The sequence below is a fragment of the Lactuca virosa genome, chromosome 6 (genome assembly GCF_052849685.1).
Source record: "Lactuca virosa cultivar CGN04683 chromosome 6, Lactuca_virosa_CGN04683_v6, whole genome shotgun sequence".
NCBI lineage: Eukaryota > Viridiplantae > Streptophyta > Magnoliopsida > Asterales > Asteraceae > Lactuca > Lactuca virosa.
Window position 1 is genome coordinate 197940290 of NC_136431.1, and position 21100 is coordinate 197961389.

The window sequence follows — 21100 nt, forward strand, 5'->3', positions numbered from 1 at the left end:
AAACCCTAAAATCCCTAGCCAAAATCGGCCATGCTTAGAAGGTTCTAGAAACCCTATTTTCTCAACTATTAAACAATTACAGCTTAATCCCTACACTTCCAATTAATTTTAATTAAACCGAAATTAATTCCAAGTAATTCTTAATTAATTATTACTATTTCTAATTAATATACTAATCATATAATATATTAATAAATCATTTGTTATAATTTATGAATCATATAATAAATTAACAAATTAGTCTCTCTTTCAAAAAGTCATTCTATTCGGTTACTGATTATGAGGGCAACCCAAAAAGGATTTTTCTTCTATTTCAAGAATATACCAATTTAGTTATTGGCTTAGACACATTAATCCAACAATATTTTGATCGTAAAAGTTAACGACTTTTCTAAGTGAGAGACTGTTGGAAATAGTGTCCAAGGTTATTAACCGTTTTGGTAATATTTCTAATAATTTTGGGTTGGCCTTATAACCCAAATAGTAATAAGGAAATGGAGATAAATTCATCCAACCTCTCATCCTCTCTCTCTCCATGGACGAAATTCTAACCCCTCTCCTAGGGTTGTGAATTTTGTATAAACCCTAATTAGGGTTTGTCTTCTTTGCTTTTGGTGTTGTGGGTTTGACTTCATTAGAGGGGTGTTACGTTGGATCCTTCATCCATAGCAACGAACTGGAAGTTACGAGATCACAATCAAGCAATAAAGAGGTTAATAGTTCTTTCTTTTGTTGATTTTTAAAGTATGTTTCTATAACTAGTAAAACCTAGATTCTAGAATGCATGTTTGTCACAACCCCAAACCGGAACGGCGGAAACGTTCGGGGGCGGAGGATGTCATGTACAGTATCACAACAATTGAATAATAGTAATCAAAGAACAACAACCATTGTATTAATATTAAAGGTTTACATTGTATTCGGTTCACAAAAGATTGACTACAAAAGTAAATAACAAAACAAGGACTTGAAACTACTATGCTCCATCTTCTGAATCTCACTGAGTGTACCTGTCTACTAGTATCCTGAGAATACAAGTAGGTTTTGAAAGAGGATCAGCATTAAGCTGGTGAGTTCATAAGCGTTTTGTTTTAGAAAATAGGTTTTATGTTCTTTGAAAAGTGTGTTGTATTTCTCCAGAAAACCCTATATTTTTTGATGTAATGAATGTTAAGTAAAATGATTCATACCCATTCTTCTGCGAGCACTTAGTGTATACAAATCATATACAATCCAGATCGAACAAACAATCGATTGTGTGGTTCTACCCTAAGCCTACAACCAAACAAGGAACAAGAAATGAGGCGGAAGCCACACATTCCACTGGTTGTCGGATCCTCATGTACATAACCCTGAAGTATTCACTAGGTACTTACAAAGTTGACTGTATTGATCCTTTCAAATCTGTTGAAAGTGTTTCTCAAGAAAATCCAATATTTTCTTAATGAAAGTATGATAATACCGGTTCCTTCTATGACCACTTAATTCATACTAACTATGTATAAACCAATATCGAATAGACAATTGATTGTGTGGATCTGCCCTAAGCCCACAACCAAACAAGGAACAGGAAATGAGGCGGAAACCACACATTCCATGGTCTATCAGATATTCTTCATACGTAGCATGGATGCATAAACTAAGGAATTATATAATTAACAATGTATACTCGTTAGTTAAATGATAAACCGATTGTTTGTAAAACACTGATGTTTGTCCTGGAAAATCCTATATTTTCCTAAGTGTAAGTTGTTGTCTTAACTGTTCAAAAACTGAAAAGTACAAGTATCTTTCATACTTATATTATTAAAGCATTGTTCTATTTGAATACCCTAGCTACCACTAGTAATGTATAGTAGTTTTATGTCTTAAAATAAAGCTAGTCGAAAATGTATTGTTCTGTATACTGAAAGTGTTGTTAATACCTTCCTGTGATCACTTAGTACATACGAGTTATAGAAATCTAAATCGAACAGACAGTCGATTGGGTGATTCTGCCCTAAGCCCACAACCAAACAAGGAACAGGAAATGAGGCGGAAGTCACACATCCCACTGTACGTCGGATGTTAATTTCATATCACCATGATGTATATACTAAGTAATCCCCTAGTTATTAACCCTGATGACTGTTTGTTAAGTATATTATTATGTGAACAAGTCGTTGTTTCCCCTGTGAGTTCTTATAACCATGTTAATGGACGATAACCACTACGACGTACTTCGGACATCGTAAACTGAAATGACGTTTGTCACCCTCGGTTGATTGTAGCTAATAGTCAGGGTGCGGGATTGTCAGTCCCGTATAGATCTATACACAAACTCACGCTCTCCCTCCAGGAGACACTGGTTCCTAAGGAGTAGACTTCCCAGAAGTCGTGTCTCACAATGTAGTTCTCTCAACGAATTCACGGATAATACTATGAAAACCCCTTTTTGTTATTAACATGTGTCTTTATGAAAATATTACCTCTGTTCATGGTTCATATTTAGTAAGTTCTGTGTTCAAATGTGTGTTAACGATAAGGAAATATAATAACTAAATTATATTTTTAAACACCGATTACTTGTGCTTTTACTTGCATTCCCCCCCCCCCCCTTTAAAACATTAAAAAGCTTGGAAAATACAGGGGTATGAACTCACCTTATGTTGGAGATTCGATTTAAGATATGCTATAGGATGATAAGTTTCACGAGTGAAGTCCCGAAACACAAACGAGTCCTAAATAAGATATAATGGTACATATAGGCATGAAATTAGTGAATCTAACCACAAATGTGTTTAGCAAACAACCTAGTATGAAAGAATAACTCACCAAAGGAGTGTTAGAAGCAAGTTAGGAGGCTGAAAGGGAGTTCACGGCTGGGCTTGATGTGTTCACGGCCGTGAAGGGTTCAAGACCCTTGAAGGTTTGAAGGGTTCACGGCCCAAAAGATGTGAAGAACATTTGAAGATCTTGTTGATTGCTGAGAGTTTGAAGGCCTTTCGTGGTATACCAAAGAGATGTAAAAGAAAAGGAGTGTTTAAGGGAAGAAAAGGGTGTTCTTGCGTATGATACTTGAGAGAGAATGGGGTGGTTCACGGCCAAGAAAGAAGAAATGAAGGATAAATGACCCAAATATATATATATATATATATATATATATATATATATATATATATATATATATATATATATATATATATAGGGTGAGTTCACGACCTAAGGAGGGTTCACGGCCGTGAACCTCACTTGATGAGGTTTATGGCCCGAACGCAATACTCCTAACTCGTTTCCTTAGTGGTTCACTTCCTAATACACAACCCTGACTTATACTAGGCTTAGAAACCTATAAATTTGACCTTTGGTTGCTGTGTTTGACTTTACATGACATAAATTTTGGGTTGTCACAATGTTCACTTATATAAATCTCTTGATTGTTTCCGCTATGTTTAGATAGTGTACTTGATGCTTAAGAAACCCAACATTAGTGACGGATGGTGGTTGGTGTTGGTTTTTGGGCGACAATATGGTTGGTGGTGGTGGGGTGATATGGTTGTGTTAGTATTAGTAGTGGTGGTGGTGAGAGGGGGGGTTGGGTGCGATATGGTGGATATTAGTGGTGGTGGTGGTGGGAGGTTAGGTTGGGTGTCATTTGTTTATTAATTAAAAACATAATAAAAAAGACAATAAAAAAAATACAAAAAGGGAGGCATTTTGTCATTTCATATGTAACTAACGGAACATCTTAGATGGTAACAACCTTAAGGACCACATGTGCAACTTTTGAAAACCATACGAACAACCATGTCAAAAATTTAAAATTTAGACTAAAAATGTAACTAAGTGGAACCATATAACCAAATATTTAATGTACTCTATACAATATTAATCATTAATAATTAACTAGTAGAAACCCCCCACGCCATTGGCGCAGGTTTGAATGAGTTTTGGCCAAACCTGTAAAGAACTTATTAGAATCTATAAATGTGATGTGATAATTTTTGTAATTAGTTTTGTACACAGGGGTCAAACCTGCCAAAATACAAAAATGTTACACATATGGACAGGTTTTGAAAAAAAAAAACTTTATAGGGAGCTTTTCTATAAATTAAAGAATTTCAGGGAGTAAATTTGCCAATTTTTGAAATATTTGTTGCTAAAATATAATTTATTATTGTTTATTTTTACGTGTAGTCATGTGATCAACAGCTTAGTGAAAGTCAAATATGGTGGCAGAATTGTGAAGCACGTAGACATTTATGTAAAATACGGGGACAGAATTTTGTAATTAGTTTTATGCATAGGGGTCAAACCTGCAAAAATACAAAATGTTACACATATGGACTGTTTTTGAAAAAACAACTTTACAGAGATCTTTTCTATAAATAAATATAAAAAACTGCAGGGAGTATATTTGCCAAATTTTAAACCTTTGTTGCAGGGACTAAATCTATCAAAATGTGTAACCTTTGTTGCAGGAACTAAGTCTGCCAAATTTTAAAACCTTTGTTGCTAAAATATAATTTTTTTTGTTTATTTTTACGTGTAGTCATATGATCAGCAGTTTAGTGAAAGCCAGAGAGTATGAGCGACAACTCCATAAAATATAGTGACAGAATTGTGAAGCACGTAGACATTTTATGTAAAATACGAAGATATTTTTTGTAATGAGTTTTGTACACAGGGGTCAAACCTACCAAAATATAAAAATGTTACACATATAGACTGTTTTTGAAAAAAAAAACTTTACAGGGACCTTTTCTACATTTAATGAAATTGCAATGAGTAAATCTGCCAAAATTTAAAACTTTCTTGCAGGGACTAAATCTGTCAAAATGTATAAACTTTGTTATAGGGACTAAAGTTCTTAAAATTTAAAACCTTTTTCAACTCTTTAGTTTTTCGGCCATAATTTTTTTATTTCTTTGAAAAAGAAATCTGAAAAAAACAAAAGTTCTTAAAATTTAATTCTCTACAAAATTAATACAATCATGAAAATTCGACTTTTTTTTTATATTTATAAAAAAACCTAGAAAAAAAATCTCCAAAAACTATAAAAATTTAAGGAATACTTCTACTCACTATTTTAATGACTTTGTAAAAAGATTTTTTTTTAAATAATATGTTTTAGATACCAACCATAATTTTAAAAGATCAAAAGTTTTTTTAAAGAAATGTTGAACATAATATGATCCAAATCGAGATGATTCAAAATATTTATGATTTAAAAATATTATGATTCAATATGTTTATGATCCTTAACTTGTTACAATCTAAAAATATTTTGATTAAGATATTTAATGATCTTTGATTATTATATTTTTTATGATTCAAAATTAAATGATTCAAAGAAAATAATGATCCAAATGTTGTATTGAATAAAAAAATTTATTTAATTTAATATATTATGATCCAAAATCATATGATTCATAAATGATATGATATAAATTGCTATGATTCAAAATGATATGATCCAAAATTTTATGATTCAAAATGATATGATCCAAATTAATATGATTCAAAAATATATGATACATAATATCGCTATGTTTTGAAACTTTTTATAATGGTTAAACATCACAAACTTGAACCGATATTTAATTCAACAAATAAAAAGAAATAAAAAATTTAAAAAGAAAAGAAAAAAAAAGAAAAAAGAAACGAAAAAAACAGAAAAACCGAAACACTGAAGAACCGAGTATATATTGATCAAAAAAAGTTAAAAAAAATCAAAAATAAAATAAAATAAAACAAAAATAAAGAAAAACACTACTATCTTCAAATATGTAGTAAATATATTAAAAAAACGAAAAAAGAAAAAAATATATATTAAAAAAAATTATAAAAAAACGAAAAAAATAAAAAACGTTAAAACCGAGCATATATCTGTTTACTTTTTTTTTTGAAAACTTTTTTAACGAAAAATTAAAAAAATTAAAAAATAAAAATAAAAACACAAACTAAACCAAAAATAAACGAAAATAAATAATAACTCATTTAAATGACGTTCTATGGACGTGCGTCGCATATGATTATTTCTTCGAAGTCGTATTACTTTCATGGATGTGCGTCGCGTGCGAACGTGTCACGACCAAGTAAATTAGTTTGATGTTTGTGCCTTGACGAAATGATTGGTGGAGAATAGTCATCGCGGTTCCTACCAATTTTTGGTTTCCTACCGGATCTGAACCCTATATATATATATATATATATATATATATATATATATATATATATATATATATATATATATATATATATATATATATATATAGGTCTAGGTTATTCTATTCAAAGTAATTATTGTGTTATTGTATGCATAAATGTGGGCCAATCAAATTTATTTATTTTAAGAAAGTGATTAATATACATTATTGAATTAAATATAATTGAAAAATATCATCTTAATTAATTACAAGGGTAATTTAGTCAATCAATATAGATTTAATAAAGGAAAATTGCATTTTTTAAGGGATCATAGATTCTATTAATTTTAAGAATCCGATTTTACGAATTATAGTTCTTTAAATTCGGAAATTCTGACAGAATATGTTTATGAGTATATTAAAAAATAAAAATATTCTTGAACCTATTTCTTGATAATGAATTTAAAAACTTCTTGTAGAATAACAAATTCTTGAACAATCAATTGAAGAATAAAAACAAAAAAATACATTATTTCTTATAGAATACGGGTAACAATGGTTAAGAATTACATTTATTGTTAAAGAATAAAACTAAAAAAACTTTCAAAACGGGAAAGAAAATATCAAAATCTAACAATGACTAATACATTCTAAAAGAATAATGTGGTCTGTTTCAATTTTGTGGTCCGTTCTTCAAGCATCAACTTCTGTGATTCCAACAGAATTGGAATTCGTGATTCCATTCCAACAGAATTGGAATCTCACCAATATCATCCATTGAATCATCTACATAAACATACTTGATACCTTTTCAGAATTCAACATTGTCAAGATCCTGCACTGTCCACATAAATGAAGTGTTAAATAAGAAAAAAAAAACATAAATTGAAATATGTCATTTTTACATTTATATCAATAATCACTTGATTAAGGACACACATAAATAGGTAAAGTTTACATTTATATTAATAATCAGTTTTTCTTACAAGCTTCTCCAAATCTGTGTATTTTGAAGTTAAATAATCTAAAAATGATAATCATAATCATAATCTAAAAGTTAATATTTGTTCTTAACTCTCTTTCAATTGTTGAGTTCATAGCAAAACGATAAAGCTGTATCAACTGAAACATCATTAATTACTTCACACCCATGTATATAAACGCTAGAAGTGATTTCCTATAAGCAACTAATCAACTAGCAACCCACATATTCACACATTCCAAAATTCAACATAGACATGACATTACATATTTCTATCAGAAAATTGTCAAAATTAACAAAACCAATCTTACCAATTCAACAACTCGCAGCTGCAACCAAGCCGATTGAACAAAGATCGCGCGTCAAACACTACCTCTGCAGTAAAACAAAAACCCAATTTCAATGTTCATTTACAATCAATCGAGCTTCAATTTAAAACTAAAAACCCTAAATAAGCAAATGATTCGGAGTTACAAAGTTATGATATGGTGAGAGATTTGGATTTCTTCAGATCCATATTAGCAGAGGATCGGGAGCCTGAAACCCCAGGTAGTTATGAAGAATCAGATACGGATCCTAGGCAAAGTCAATCTCCAAAACAGCAAGAAACAGAAGGCGATGAAGATGATGATTCCTTCCCTGTTAAACACCCAATTCAAACACCCATTGGTTTCTATCAAATGAAACAAACACAAACACCCCAATGATTTCTATCTAACAGTCAAACAAAAAGAAAAGGGAAAAGAACCTGTTACTGATCGGAGCAACACCCCTCACAACCCCTCTTCTTCTTCCGTTGAGCAAACCCACCGAGGACCCCGACTTCTTCACTTCTGATGATCGTGACACCCCACCATTTTCCTTCGTCCCTTCAACTTCGTCAAACCACAGAGACGACCTCCCTTGTCGCTGATTGAAATCGCTCCTCCTATATTTGCACCTCTGATTCGGAGGAGAAAGAGCGAAATCTCGCTGCCTCGTGCCCTCCTTCCTTTGGTTCGGCCAAAAATTGGAGATCGTCACTTAGTTCGATCGATTACCACCACCAATACATTATTGTTTTTTGTTTTAGAAAGGGTTAGGGAGGTTCAGCGAGATCTTCTGTTTTGGAGCTAGGGTTAGGGAGGATCGAATGGGATAGAATATAGTCTTATTTATTGTTTTAAAAAGGGATAAATGTAGGTCAAAGTAATTACCATAATTATAGGAATGTATTTGTAGAAATTATCAAATTACTAAATTACCCTTATTTATTTATTTATTTATTTATTTTTATTTTAACTTTTGATTGGTCCACATTTATGCATACAATAACACAATAATTACTTTTAATATTTGAACCTAGCTCTCTCTCTCTCTCTCTATATATATATATATATATATATATATATATATATATATACAAGTAAAATAAACATTTTAAAAACTAAAATAAAATAGAATGAGTACTATATACCCGAGAATACCGAATATTAAAATGAGTGAAAAAAACAATATTGAGTACCAATCCGAACTAAAAATTAAGACTTGGGGGAATGGTGCGGTAGAGGAAGTGCGGTCTCGCCACCGTGACAGCAAACACCGCTCCCTGGATGCGGCTTGGGTGCGGTTTAGGCCGCCGTGTGGTAAAAAATCTGTAACACCCTGTTTCGAGTCGTTTCATAATTCGGGGCCGTGGCCCGAAGATCAAGTATCATAAGGCTTTGGGCTTTGGGAAAGAGAGGTTTAGACCAATTTATATATGGGTAATGTAGATTATGTGATCCAAGAGTTCGGTTTGTGCTTTGGAGTCAAAGGGTAAAATGGGAAAAGTTGTGTTCCAGACTTCTTTTATGAATTATGGATTTTAGTTTGATGTGCTTTAAGTCAAAAGTAATTAAATAGGGTTGTAGAGCTCCTCAATACCTTTTCCGTGGATATAAAGATCGTCGAAATCGGAGTTGAAACGAAGAAGTTATGTCTGTTTCAAGTTAGGACAGTTTTGGGTTAAGCCGCGTACATTGGGCGTATGGGGAAGTATGTTGGGCGTAGTAGGGAATCCGTGAGTACGCTGGGTGTACGCGATCAGTGCCCAAAACCTATTTTTGTGGTTTGAGCCCTATTTAAGCTCCTTAACTTCCCCAAACCTATTCCATTCTCAGCCTCCACCTCTCCAACACCCTCCTATTAAAATCCTAACCCTAATTTGAGCCTTTTGAGCAAAATAAGGTGATCTTGAATGCTTTGGAGTGTTCTTAGTGCATCTTGGAGAAAAAGGAGCACTTTAGTGAAGTGTTGGTTGCATTGGAGCTTGTAGATCTAGACTTTGTTCACCTTGATCTTTCTTCTAGAGGTATAAAGTTTGAATCTTGATGATGTATTTGATAGATCTAGCTAGTTTTGGATGTTATGAGCTTTTGGTCACTTTAGTGCATAAATTTTAGATCTTGAAAGTTTTTGACCTTGTTATGGATAAAGTTGGAAACTTTATTCATCTAAACATCATATTGATTCAGATCTAAATATTAGAGACTTAGACTTAATGGATTAAGTTGAAAGAGATGCTCTTTTGGTCCCTTTGAGACTTAAAGTATAGATCTTGGTGGTTTGGACCATTCTAATGGATAAAGTTGGAAACTTTATCCATTATGGAGCTATTAGGATCCATAAAAATGTGATTTTGGTCCTTCTATTCCTTCCATGCAAGTGTCATGATGTCTTAATGGATTAATAAGTTAAGGTTTTGGCTTTTGGACCTTTTCTAGATATGGAAAGTCATCAAGGTGGAAACTTTATGACTTAGAATAATGTTATGGGACTAGGTCTGAATGTTGGATGAAAGGACTTAAGAGAATAAGCAGTTAATGGAAAAGTGTCATCTGACCGAGTACGTTGGGCGTACCTTTGAGTACGTTGCGCGTACTCGTATGGGGTCCCGATTCTAGATGGTGAGTATGCCATGCTTACGATCTGAGTACGCTGGACATACTCGGCCTGAAGTTTTACTTTCGTTGACCGTTGACTTTTGACCAAGTTTGACTGTGGGTCAAACTTGATGATTTTGGGCTATCAATTATGATTTTATCTGGTTCTGGTGTTAGTGGATTCGTGGGTGCAAGAAGTGCAGAAAAGGAAGCGTATCGTAGTGCCACACCCCTGACCGAGGCGGCGGAACATGTCGGGTTGTGCGACTAAGTTAATAGATCACAGATAAACTGAATATATAGCACAAGTAGAACAATAAACAAAACAACATATGTGTTCCATCTTTAAGTTTGAATACAGGGTTCTTACAGATAATAGAAACACATGAATTGTCATAACAGATAGGCTTAACATAACAAAAACTAGAATTTAAATTGCCTACAATCCATGATTTTCCCAATGTTTGAAATGATTGAAATCACTGATTTCCTGAGAATACATGTAGTTTGAAAGTCAACACAAGGTTGGTGAGAGTCACAGGTTTTCTGCTAACAACAGTAAAATACTTTTAAAAAGGTCTAAAAGTATTTCTTTGTAAGTATAAAAACAATGTTTGTAAATAAGATTTGAATTGTTGAAATGTATCATAAGTAAATCCATACTTAAAAATAGCTTTGAAATAAACCAAATCCATGGTTTGTGGTGAGAGAGAGAGAGAGAGCTTAGTTAATACTTATAGTGAGTCTTATAACCGAGCTATGTGACTGTATGTACCCCCTACGTCGCTTCATTATATGTCTTAGTAACTATTGTAGACACTTATCACCTGCTTCGATTGATCATTCGAGGTTATAGCTAGCAACCGTAGGTGGGGATGTCAACCCCATATAGATCTTTACATATTATCTCGCTCCGAAGATTAATGGTTATAGTAGTGTGGGTATACTAGGTGTTTAGATTTACCTAATGAATATATTCTCACTAAAAAGCCGTTAACTAAGGTAGTTGAAAAAGCTCCCAACCCTAACTTATAAGTGGATAAGTTATTAGGCATAATGAATTTGTATAGAGTTTATAAAAGCATAATTGGTATACATTTAAGTATGCATCCATGTATAAACTATGTAGTAGCAAGGCATATGTTATTTTAATAGTTGCAATATCTTAACAACATAACATATGATTATCTTAATATCATAAACTAGTATTCATGACATATAATGTCAAGATTTTATTTCATAACTAGTATAGTATTTGCATAAAATAATTGTAACGCCCTGTTCCGAATCATTTCCTAATGTGGGGTGGTGACCCAAAGACTGAGTATCATCAGGCTTAGGGCCTTTGAGGAAAAGAGATTTAGACCCATTTGGGTGTGGGTAATGTAATTTGGATGATCTGAGAGTTCGTTTTGTGTTTTAGAGTCATGGGGTATTTCGGTAAAGTGTCAGTTCAAGCTTTTATGGAAATTGGATTTTTGTTCGGGAAGTTTTAAGGCAAGTATGATTTGATAGAAGTGTAGAGCTTCTCATTACCTCTTCGTGCAGTAGCATAGCCAGGATTTTGTTTTAGGGTAGGTCAATTAATATACAAAATATGAAAGAGTGGCAAAACTCTTCAAACCATAACAAAATGTAACTATATATGCATTCTTAACTATATTGTTTATTTTAAATTACACACGATGCTGTCTTATATCATTAAAATAATCTAAAATGGAGTCTAATCGACATAGACAAAAATGTATTCTCTTATACTAATTTCAAGTTTTGAATGGAATAGGCCATATCACAACCCTAATTCTTTTTATTTAACAAAAATATATATTGTACATACCATATATATATATATATATATATATATATATATATATATATATATATATATATATATATATATATATATAACCTTACTTTTGTGTGGGTGGGCCAAGGCCCACTATTGCCCTATATTGGCTACACCCCTGTCTTCGTGGATATAAGGATCGTTGGAAACAGACTTATAACGAAGAAGTTATGGCCTTCGGAAGATTCGTGGGTTTTAGGGTGAAATCGAGTATGCGGGGCATACACAAGCGTACACATGGTGTACTAGTGTAAATGCGAGTACACGGGGCATACATTGGTGTACGCTGGGTGTACTAAGGAAATGATCGCGGAGCCTTAAGGGAGTACGTTGGGCGTACCAGAAGTATGTTGGGCGTACTCCAGTCAGGCCCAAAGCCTAATTTAGGGTCTTAAACCTATTTAAGCTCCTTAACTCACCACCAAACCCTATTATCTTCAGCATGTATCCCTCTAAACCCTAGAAACGAAACCCTAGCCCCCATTTGAGTGTTTTTTGGAGCTTTTGGTGGTATTTCAAGCATTTTGGTGATCTTTGAAGAAGAAGAAGGAGCTTCTTGGAAAAGTGTGGGATTACTTGGAGCTTTTGGATCCAGCCTTTGTGCACCTTGATCTATCTTCTTGCGGTATAAAGTTTCTATTTTGATGACTCTAGGTGTTAGATCTAGTTTAAGGAGTATTTGGTGTTTATTTTGGTCCTTAGAGTCATCCTTGTGAGTATGGGCTACTCCAAGAGCTTTGTATGTTGGACCTTGACATTTGGGAGGTCCCTTGTTCATAAAAATGTCATCTTGATGATTTGTGTTGGACCATGCATGAGTTTAGGTGCTTATTGTTTTTTGTATTAAAGTTTTGGTCCCGTTACCATGAAAAGTGAGTAAAGTTGCCAACTTCATGTGTTAAGGCATCTCATTAGGGTCATATCTGAGTTTGGAAGTCATTGTCTTAACTATTAAGAGCTTATTTCAGATTTTTGAGTCCCTGAGGAGTACGTTGGGCGTACGTAAGTATACGCTCAGTGTAATGCTGATTTTGTGCATAATGGATTTGTACCTGCGAGGCGTACTCCCCAACAAGTTGATTTTGGGCCTCTTAAGGTTTGGGCCATTGGACTTCTGACTTTGGGCCATGGATAGTCTTTGGGATTTCTTAGAATTGGTCCATGATAGTTTTGGGCCCAATTAGGAAGTTAGGCCATATTGGGCTTTGGGTTGCCATTTAGAGATTTGTGTTTTTTGTGCTAATGTGTTGGATCTTGGTTTTGGGCCAAGTAAGAAAAGGGTAAAATGGTATTTTACCCTTTAGGAAGTTGGATTATGGACTGGGCCTCGTTTTGAGTTATCGGGTTAATTATTAAGTAAGGTTGTATATATTGTTAGTTGGTGCGAGGTTATCCCGTCCAGCGACCTGAGCAGTTAGTGGATTATCAGCAGTTTGAGGTGAGTCTTCATTCGCAGTAGTCGTGGGTCGAAGGCACCAAGGACAGCCCACTAGTTTATGTTATAATGTGATGATTGTCTTTGTGATAACTGTCAGTTATGCCTGTATTTGCTTGATGACTTTGTTATTGTTGTTATGATATTGTGTGGTAGTAGAAGGGGGTGAAATAGACCCAACATCCGGTTGAAATAGACCGAAGGGGTAGGCTATCACTCGTATATGCTTGACAGTATCCGGTTGACATAGACCGAAGGGGTAGACCATCACCCATATATTCTTGGCAGTATCCGGTTGAAATAAACCGAAGGGGGTAGACCAGTACCCATATATGCTTGGCAGTATCCGGTTGAAATAGATCGAAGGGGTAGGCCGACACCCAGATATGCCTGGCAATATGTTTGTTTAGTATGTGGTATGTTGGGGAACTCACTAAGCTTCCTGCTTACGGTTTTCAGTTTATGTTTCAGGTACTTCTAATTTGAAAGGAGAGGGCCCGAATTGATCGCAGCGCATCCACTCATGTTTCCGCGTTATGATGATTTTGGGATTGTACTCTGATAATTGTTTTCTTATAAAGTACTTGTGAATATTTAGAAAAAGGATATTGAATGTTGACTTAAAGATAATTTTTGTTTTGGTTGAATTAAAAATGAAAATTTTACCTCATAATTTTGGGACGTTACAATAATAGTATTTTATGTGTATTATGTATGAATTTATATCATATTGCACATGTATTCTCCCCCAAAACATGTAAAAATACAAAAAGAGGGGCCGTAACACTCACCTTAGAGTGCGGTTGATGAGTTGTTTCGAGTATTGGATGCGAGAAACCGAAATGCGTTGCCGTGAATTCAAAATTTTGGGATTAATTTAGTTTCCTAAAAAATTTCAATATAAATTAATATTTGGAAGGTTATTTGGTATTTTAACTAAAGTATGGAACGTATTTATAAATTTAATTAAACCAAAATAAATAAATATTTTCCAAAAATGAATTATTTTATTTTTTATGTTATAATTTAGGACTTATTTTGAAAAAGGTTTTCCATAACATCGTAGGTTTTGAATAATTTAATTGAAGTTTGGAATATTGGGATATGATTTGTAATCAATTTCGAAATAGAGGGTAGATTTTAGAGATATTAAATGGAAGTTTGGATTAGTTGGGACTTACTTTGCAGAAGTTTTGGAAGGGATGGAGTTTTATGGATAATTTAAAATGAAGTTTAGGACATTGGGATTTAATTTGTAATGAATTTAAAAATTGGGTGAATAATATTTATTTTGAAATGAGGTTTGCACAGTGGAGGAGGTCATCCTCCTCTTCCAGCTGTGTTCGACGAACATGCATACGAAATAAAAAAAAATTATATATCGCATTCTTCGATTTTACGATTGACTGGAACAAACTCGTAGTAGAAAATGGTGGTGCAAGGAAGATTCACGGTGTAAGGGAGGTAGTAGCAGAAAGCAGCACGGCCAATGGTGGTGGCGATGATCTCCGACGGCAGCGGCAGTGGGATGGCGATGTGTGGCAGGAGGCTATTCCGGTGGCCTTATGCTGCTTCTTTCTCGCTTAAATTCGATAGAGAAGACGAAGGGGAGGAGGGAGGAGGTTGTGGTGGTCGAAAACAACAACAAAAATGGGTTACGGAGGGTGATCTCCGGCGGTGGCAGTAGAGTGGCAAGTGGTGGTGTTTTGGCCTCCGGTGGCTGCTGCTCTTAGTTTTATCTTCTGTTTTGGGCAGAATTCAATGAAGGAAGGAGAGGAGAGGGGACGAGGTGGTGCTTGGGAGGTATGCAGGTGGTTTGGGATGGTGGTTTTGTGGTGGAGTGATGGTGGTGTTGTGGTTGTGATGTTGAAATCAAGAGGGATAGAGAGATAGAAGCTGTGATTTTGGTGTGTGTTAAAGGGTCTCCAAAGCTTCTAATTTATACTTGAAAAGTATACTCTCACACAAGTGAGCACCATGCTCCTATAAAATGTTAAACACACAGTCTAACCCATTCCTATGTACTTGTTAGTTGAGTGCACACAAGGAGAAACGGGGAAGGGTCTTTGGTCACGTGGGATGTGAGGAGGGGGGATTATCTGGAGATTTTTGTCCCTCATAACCTGGTGGGTCCCACATAAAACCCTAATTCTTTTAATCGCCCAAAACAAACATAATCGGGTGCATCGGGATGCCGATGTCGAGAAATTTTTCCGAATGTGCTGTTAGATAGAGTTTAATACAAGGATTCGAAAAACCCGAGCGGATTAATTTTTCGAGTTACGGAACTGCGAGAAATCGCGTTTAAATTTTCTCGTCTAAATAGCCCGTAACGCTCGATTTTTTGACTTTTGCAAATATTTTTGCTAAAAATAATTTGAGTATGAAATTAAATATTAGGTCATAGCCTGAGTCCAAAAACGCTCTCGGAATTTCCATCGGAGGTGTGTGAAAGTGCCCCAACGGATCGATTCGGTTCTACGAGATTAAAGAAAACCAGTGTTTTACTGTCTGTTTTCTTAAAACTGTCGTATCTTTTGCATACGAACTCCGTTTTGGACGTTATTTATATTTTTGGAAACAGGGGAACATGTACTATAGGTTTATAATGTTTGCTTTGCTCATAACTGCTTAATACGAAATTTTAATTTTTTAGACGCATTAACCAGTGTTGTAGTTTGAGTTGTTTGATTCGTTTGATAGTGTACATATGTGGAAGTAAGGTATCATTTGATATCTTATAATATTTGAAATGGATTCATTTATTTCATATTAGATGCACTAAAACTAAATGAGTTAAATTACAAAGAGATTTACTGCAATTTTTACATATTTTATATTTAATTCCTTATGGAAATATAGTTCAATACATATCGATGGAAGGAAAACGGACAACAAGCTGCACCACTAGCCCTTTATGGATGGAAAAACTAATTCTTTTGAAAGCAAAATCTATGCATCTAGGAGATATGACATTAGAATGCATGACCCCTTGGACTCTGTTGAGGAGCTCCACCGCCTCTGGTGCGAGAAAACCAAATGTATCAAATGCAAAAGGTACAAACACATGTTGATTTTCTATACATGCATTCTCGTGCTTTGCCACTTTGCACGCATCGGCTTTCAAAGCGGCATGCTGTAACGCCTGCTTGCTGGTATGCATTTAACTCATTAATTTATTCATTTTGGAAGGGCAACTCGACGAGTTGGTGGCCCTAACTTGTCGAGTAGAGGACAGAATATGCGCAGGTTTGGATCTGTGGTTGTAAGCTTTAGTTTGGTATATGGATGGATTAAGGACCAAGTTCCAGGTCCCAAGGATTTAGGGTTTGAGCTAAACCCTTTAAGAAGAGGTATTAACGGGTAAAGTTGGAAACTTTACCCTTAAAAGGACATTTTCAGGGTTTAGGTGAAGTATGAAGCTTAGATCTGAAGTGTAGGGGCTTAATCCATTAAGATAGCCCAAACAGACAGGGGAAATCGGCGAGTCTAGAGGGGGACTCGACGAGTTGAGTCGGGTTGTCCTGATTCTATACCAGGTAGAACTCGATGAGTCTGTGAAGGGACCCGACGAGTTGGCTCGGTTTGTCACGAGTCTGAGTAGTATAGGAACTCGTCGAGTCAGGAGGTAACTCGACGAGTTGAGTCGACTGGGAGTTGACCTTGACTTTAACTTTGACCACGATGCTGACTTTGACCAGGGGTAACATGGTCATTTTACCCTAAGAAGGATTTTCAAATTTTGACTGTGTTATTGTGAAATTAATAGTCGGGGAGGAGTAGCCGTCAGAGATTCCTCACACGAGATTTCACAGTTAGCATACGAGGTGAGTTTTCCTCCCGTAGGAACGGGTCTAAGGCACCAAGGCCGACTCGTTTAGTTAGTAGTAGTTCCGGACTACGGTCCGATGTCGGGCGGGGCCCGATGTAGGTTTATATGGTTTTCCGGATTTCGATCTGATGTCGGGGCGGTCCCTAGGAATGCTTGTATGCTTGATGTCTTTGTGATTCTTACATGTTTTTGTACTTGTATGTTTCCGGACTTTGGTCCGATGCCGGGGCGGTCCCGAGGAATGTTAGTATGTTTCCGGATTACGGTCTGATGCCGGTCGGGGCCCGAGGAATGTTTAAATGTTAATGATATATGCTTAGGGCTATGTGTATTATTTGATTATGATCACATGTATTCCGAGATGTGCTCGATGTCGGGCGGGGCCCGATGCCGAATAAAGTTCGATGCTGGGCGGGGCCTGATGCCAGGAAAGCCGATGCCGGGCGATGACTCGATGTAGCAAGGGCGGGGTCCAAGATATTTTTATATGATATGTGCATGGTATGTGGTAGTTGGGGAGACTCACTAAGCTTCGTGCTTATAGTTTTCAGTTTTGTTTCAGGTACTTCCGCTGGTAAGGGGAAGAGCTCGGGATGACTGCATGGCACACACCATAGTTTTCAGCCTAGGATGAATTACTCTGATGTTTGACATATTATTTTGATACATTAACAGATTTTATGTTATTTTTTAGAAACATGGTTTATAACTTTTATATGATGGATGATATTCATGGTTTTTACTAATGGAATTAAACGAAAATTTTGGACTATATCAATGGGACGTTTCAAGTTGGTATCAGAGCCTTGGTTTGAGGGATTCGGGCACACTCTCGGGTGTGTCTGGACTCAAATCGAGGACTTGGTATAAAAATTTTCAAAAGAAAATCATTTTATAAAAATAATTTTGAAAAAGAGGAAAAGAACTTTGAAAAGAGAAAAGGGTGTGGTGCATGCAATCAGCCGAGCTCAAGTAAGTACTCCCAAACTACCCATACAAGTTTATGTTATGATATGTGTATCAACTTTATGAGAACTGCATGCTAGATTAGGACTAATGACCTGGAAAGGATGCCTTATGTGCCTGTTGTATGTGTATGAGCTTTATGAACTGCATGCTAGGGCTGATTAATCAGTGATATGATGGCCTGATTAGGATATGCTTGATTATGTTTACTCAATGCTCGAATGCTGCTTGCTTTGTGCTTTTAGGAGTTCTAGTTATCTTTAACTAACTAGAGAATGAATATGTTAAGTTACTTATTACGAGGACTAAATAATTTCAGAAGGTTAGGTTTAGCTCTATTTTGCAGCTCTTGTCTGAGTCCAACCGTTGTAGGGTAGGACCTCTCATTCGAAGAATTATCTAGTCTTAGTAATATGTAATAGTATTCGCGAGCTAGTTAAGGGGAGATAGCAGAGACTACTTATGCAGCTAATGGCGGAGAGTGGATTGGTGATTACCCTAGGGGAAGCCTAGGATGAGAGTAGAAGACAGCAGTAGCAGTAGAAGGGACTTGGTGGAGTCAAGACAATTCTTGAGGAAAGTACGGATAGATGTGGAAGGTAGTATGGGCCCGTACTACTAAAAGCAGAGGATCTGTACTCGAATCAAGGAAGGTTGAGATGAACCCAGGAAACTTGTAGTATGGGAGATCCCTTGAGATATGATGAGTATATTGATGTTTGTTATGGTGTATTTTCAGAATGGTGACACTACGCACTAGGTTAGTCGGCACTTCAGGCACTAGTGAGGGATCAGGCTCGGGCTCTGGAGTCGGGCAGCTTGACGAGCAGACGAGAGAGTTCATCTCGTCTGAGATCACACACAACATTCTAGACTAGACTCCTGTGATCTTTGGATCGGTCAAGGAGGGCATCTTGGAGATACTAGATGAGAGGTTGGGTGAATTCCGCACCGAAATGGCGGCCATGCTAGGGGCGCACGCACTGACATTCAGGTAGTTCAGGTCTTGTGGAGCTCCCGATTACCATGGGGGTCGGGACCCCGTTACGAGTACCAGATGGTTGGCGGATGTCGCCAACGCATTCGCACCAGCAGATATCCCAAGGGGGACAAGGTTAGACTTGCGTCCTGTCTTCTGAAGGACAGAGCATGTGACTGGTGGAAGGAGGTCGGACGAGCCATTAGGGATGATGCGGTTTTGGATGCGATGACCTGGAGTGATTTTTATGCCAGGTTCAGGGTCGAGTTTGTACCTGTGATTGAGGTGCAACAACTCGCCAGGGAGTTCTAGGATCTTGAGCAGACGACAGATACTGTGGCGGAGATCACCGCCAAGTTTAGGGAGAGGGCCCTTCTCGTTCCGCAGTACATGGCGGACGAGGAGATGAAAAAGGCCCGATATCATGATATGTTGCGGAGTGATATCCGCCAGTTTGTGAGCCGCTCCAGCTGCAAGACGCTGGAGGACATGATTGCTAGGGCTCGAGAGAGGGAGTTGGATTTGGAGATGGAGAAGAAGAGGAAACCAGATGGGGTTCAGATAGACAGTTCGGGCAAGAAGCCCAAGGTATCAGATCACAGATCGAGGAGCCAGCAGGGTCGCAGCCGGTGCGGCAAATACGGCAAGATGCACGAGGGGGCGTGCAGGGCGGGGAGTTCGGGCTGCTTTAAGTGCGGACGAACTGGTCACATGAGCAGGGATTGTACAACTACCACCACCACTACAAAAGTTTCAGATCTGATTTGCTTTCAGTGCAACCAAAGGGGCCACAAGAAGGCCCAGTGCCCGAGTCTAACAGCAGCAGGACAGGTGGCGGCACCCTCTCCTGCCACGTTGAGGATTACAGATGGCCGTCAGGGCCGGACAGAGGCACCTACGACGAGGAGCAGGGCTTTCCAGCTTACTGCAGAGGAGGCACGTGCGGCTCCTGATGTTGTGACGGGTATGTATTTTCTCCTTATCTCTTTACCTGTATTGTTTATCGCTTATGTGTACTTGTTTTGTTATAGGATCGTTCTTAGTGAACAGTATGTCAGCTCTTGTATTGTTCGATTCGGGGGCCACCCGATCTTTTGTGTCGCTTGCGCTTAGCAGGCGATTTGTTGGAGCTCCGGGGGAGCTAGACTGTCCATTTGATGTGGAGATAGCAGATGATAGGACCACCCGAGTTGTGAGGGTGCATCAGGGATGCATACTATAGTTGTTTGACGAGCAGTTTTCAGTGGATTTGGTCCCCATTCCCCTGCGAGGGAATAAGGTTAGAGTGGGAATGGATTGGTTGAGCCCCAATAGGAGCAGTGATCGACTGCGAGCAGCAGCTAGTGAGGGTTCGGAATCCTAGTGGGGGAGGGTTAGTGATCCAGGGCGAGAGGCCATAGCGCGGACCGATTTTATGTTCAACAGCGAGGGCGAGGCGTTACCTTCAGCAGGGATGCGCAGGTTATGTCGCTTATGTTATGGATACCCGGGATAAGGGTAAGGCGACAGTGGATGATGTACCGGTCATGTGAGAGTACTCGGATGTATTCCAGGAGGATTTGCCTGGGATACCTCCGGAGAGACAGGTTGAGTTCAGGATTCACCTAGTCCCTGGTGCGGCTTCGATAGCCAAGGCACCATATCGTTTGGCTCCTCCTGAGATGCAGGAGTTGTATACCTAGCTGCAGGAGCTGCTAGACAAGGGATTTATTAGGGCGAGCAGTTCGCCATGGGGAGTCCCGATCCTGTTTGTGAAGAAAAAGGACGGGTCACATCGCATGTGTATAGACTACCGGGAGCTGAATAAGGTAACGGTGAAGAACCGTTATCCCCTCCCGAGGATTGATGATTTGTTTGACCAGCTACAGGGTGCGTCTTGGTTCTCCAAGACTGATCTGCGATCGGGTTATCACCTGATGCGAGCCAGGGAGGAGGATGTGCAGAAGACAACTTTTAGGACTCGTTATGGTCACTATGAGTTTGTGGTGATGCCATTTGGGCTCACCAATGCTCCATCCGCGTTCATGGA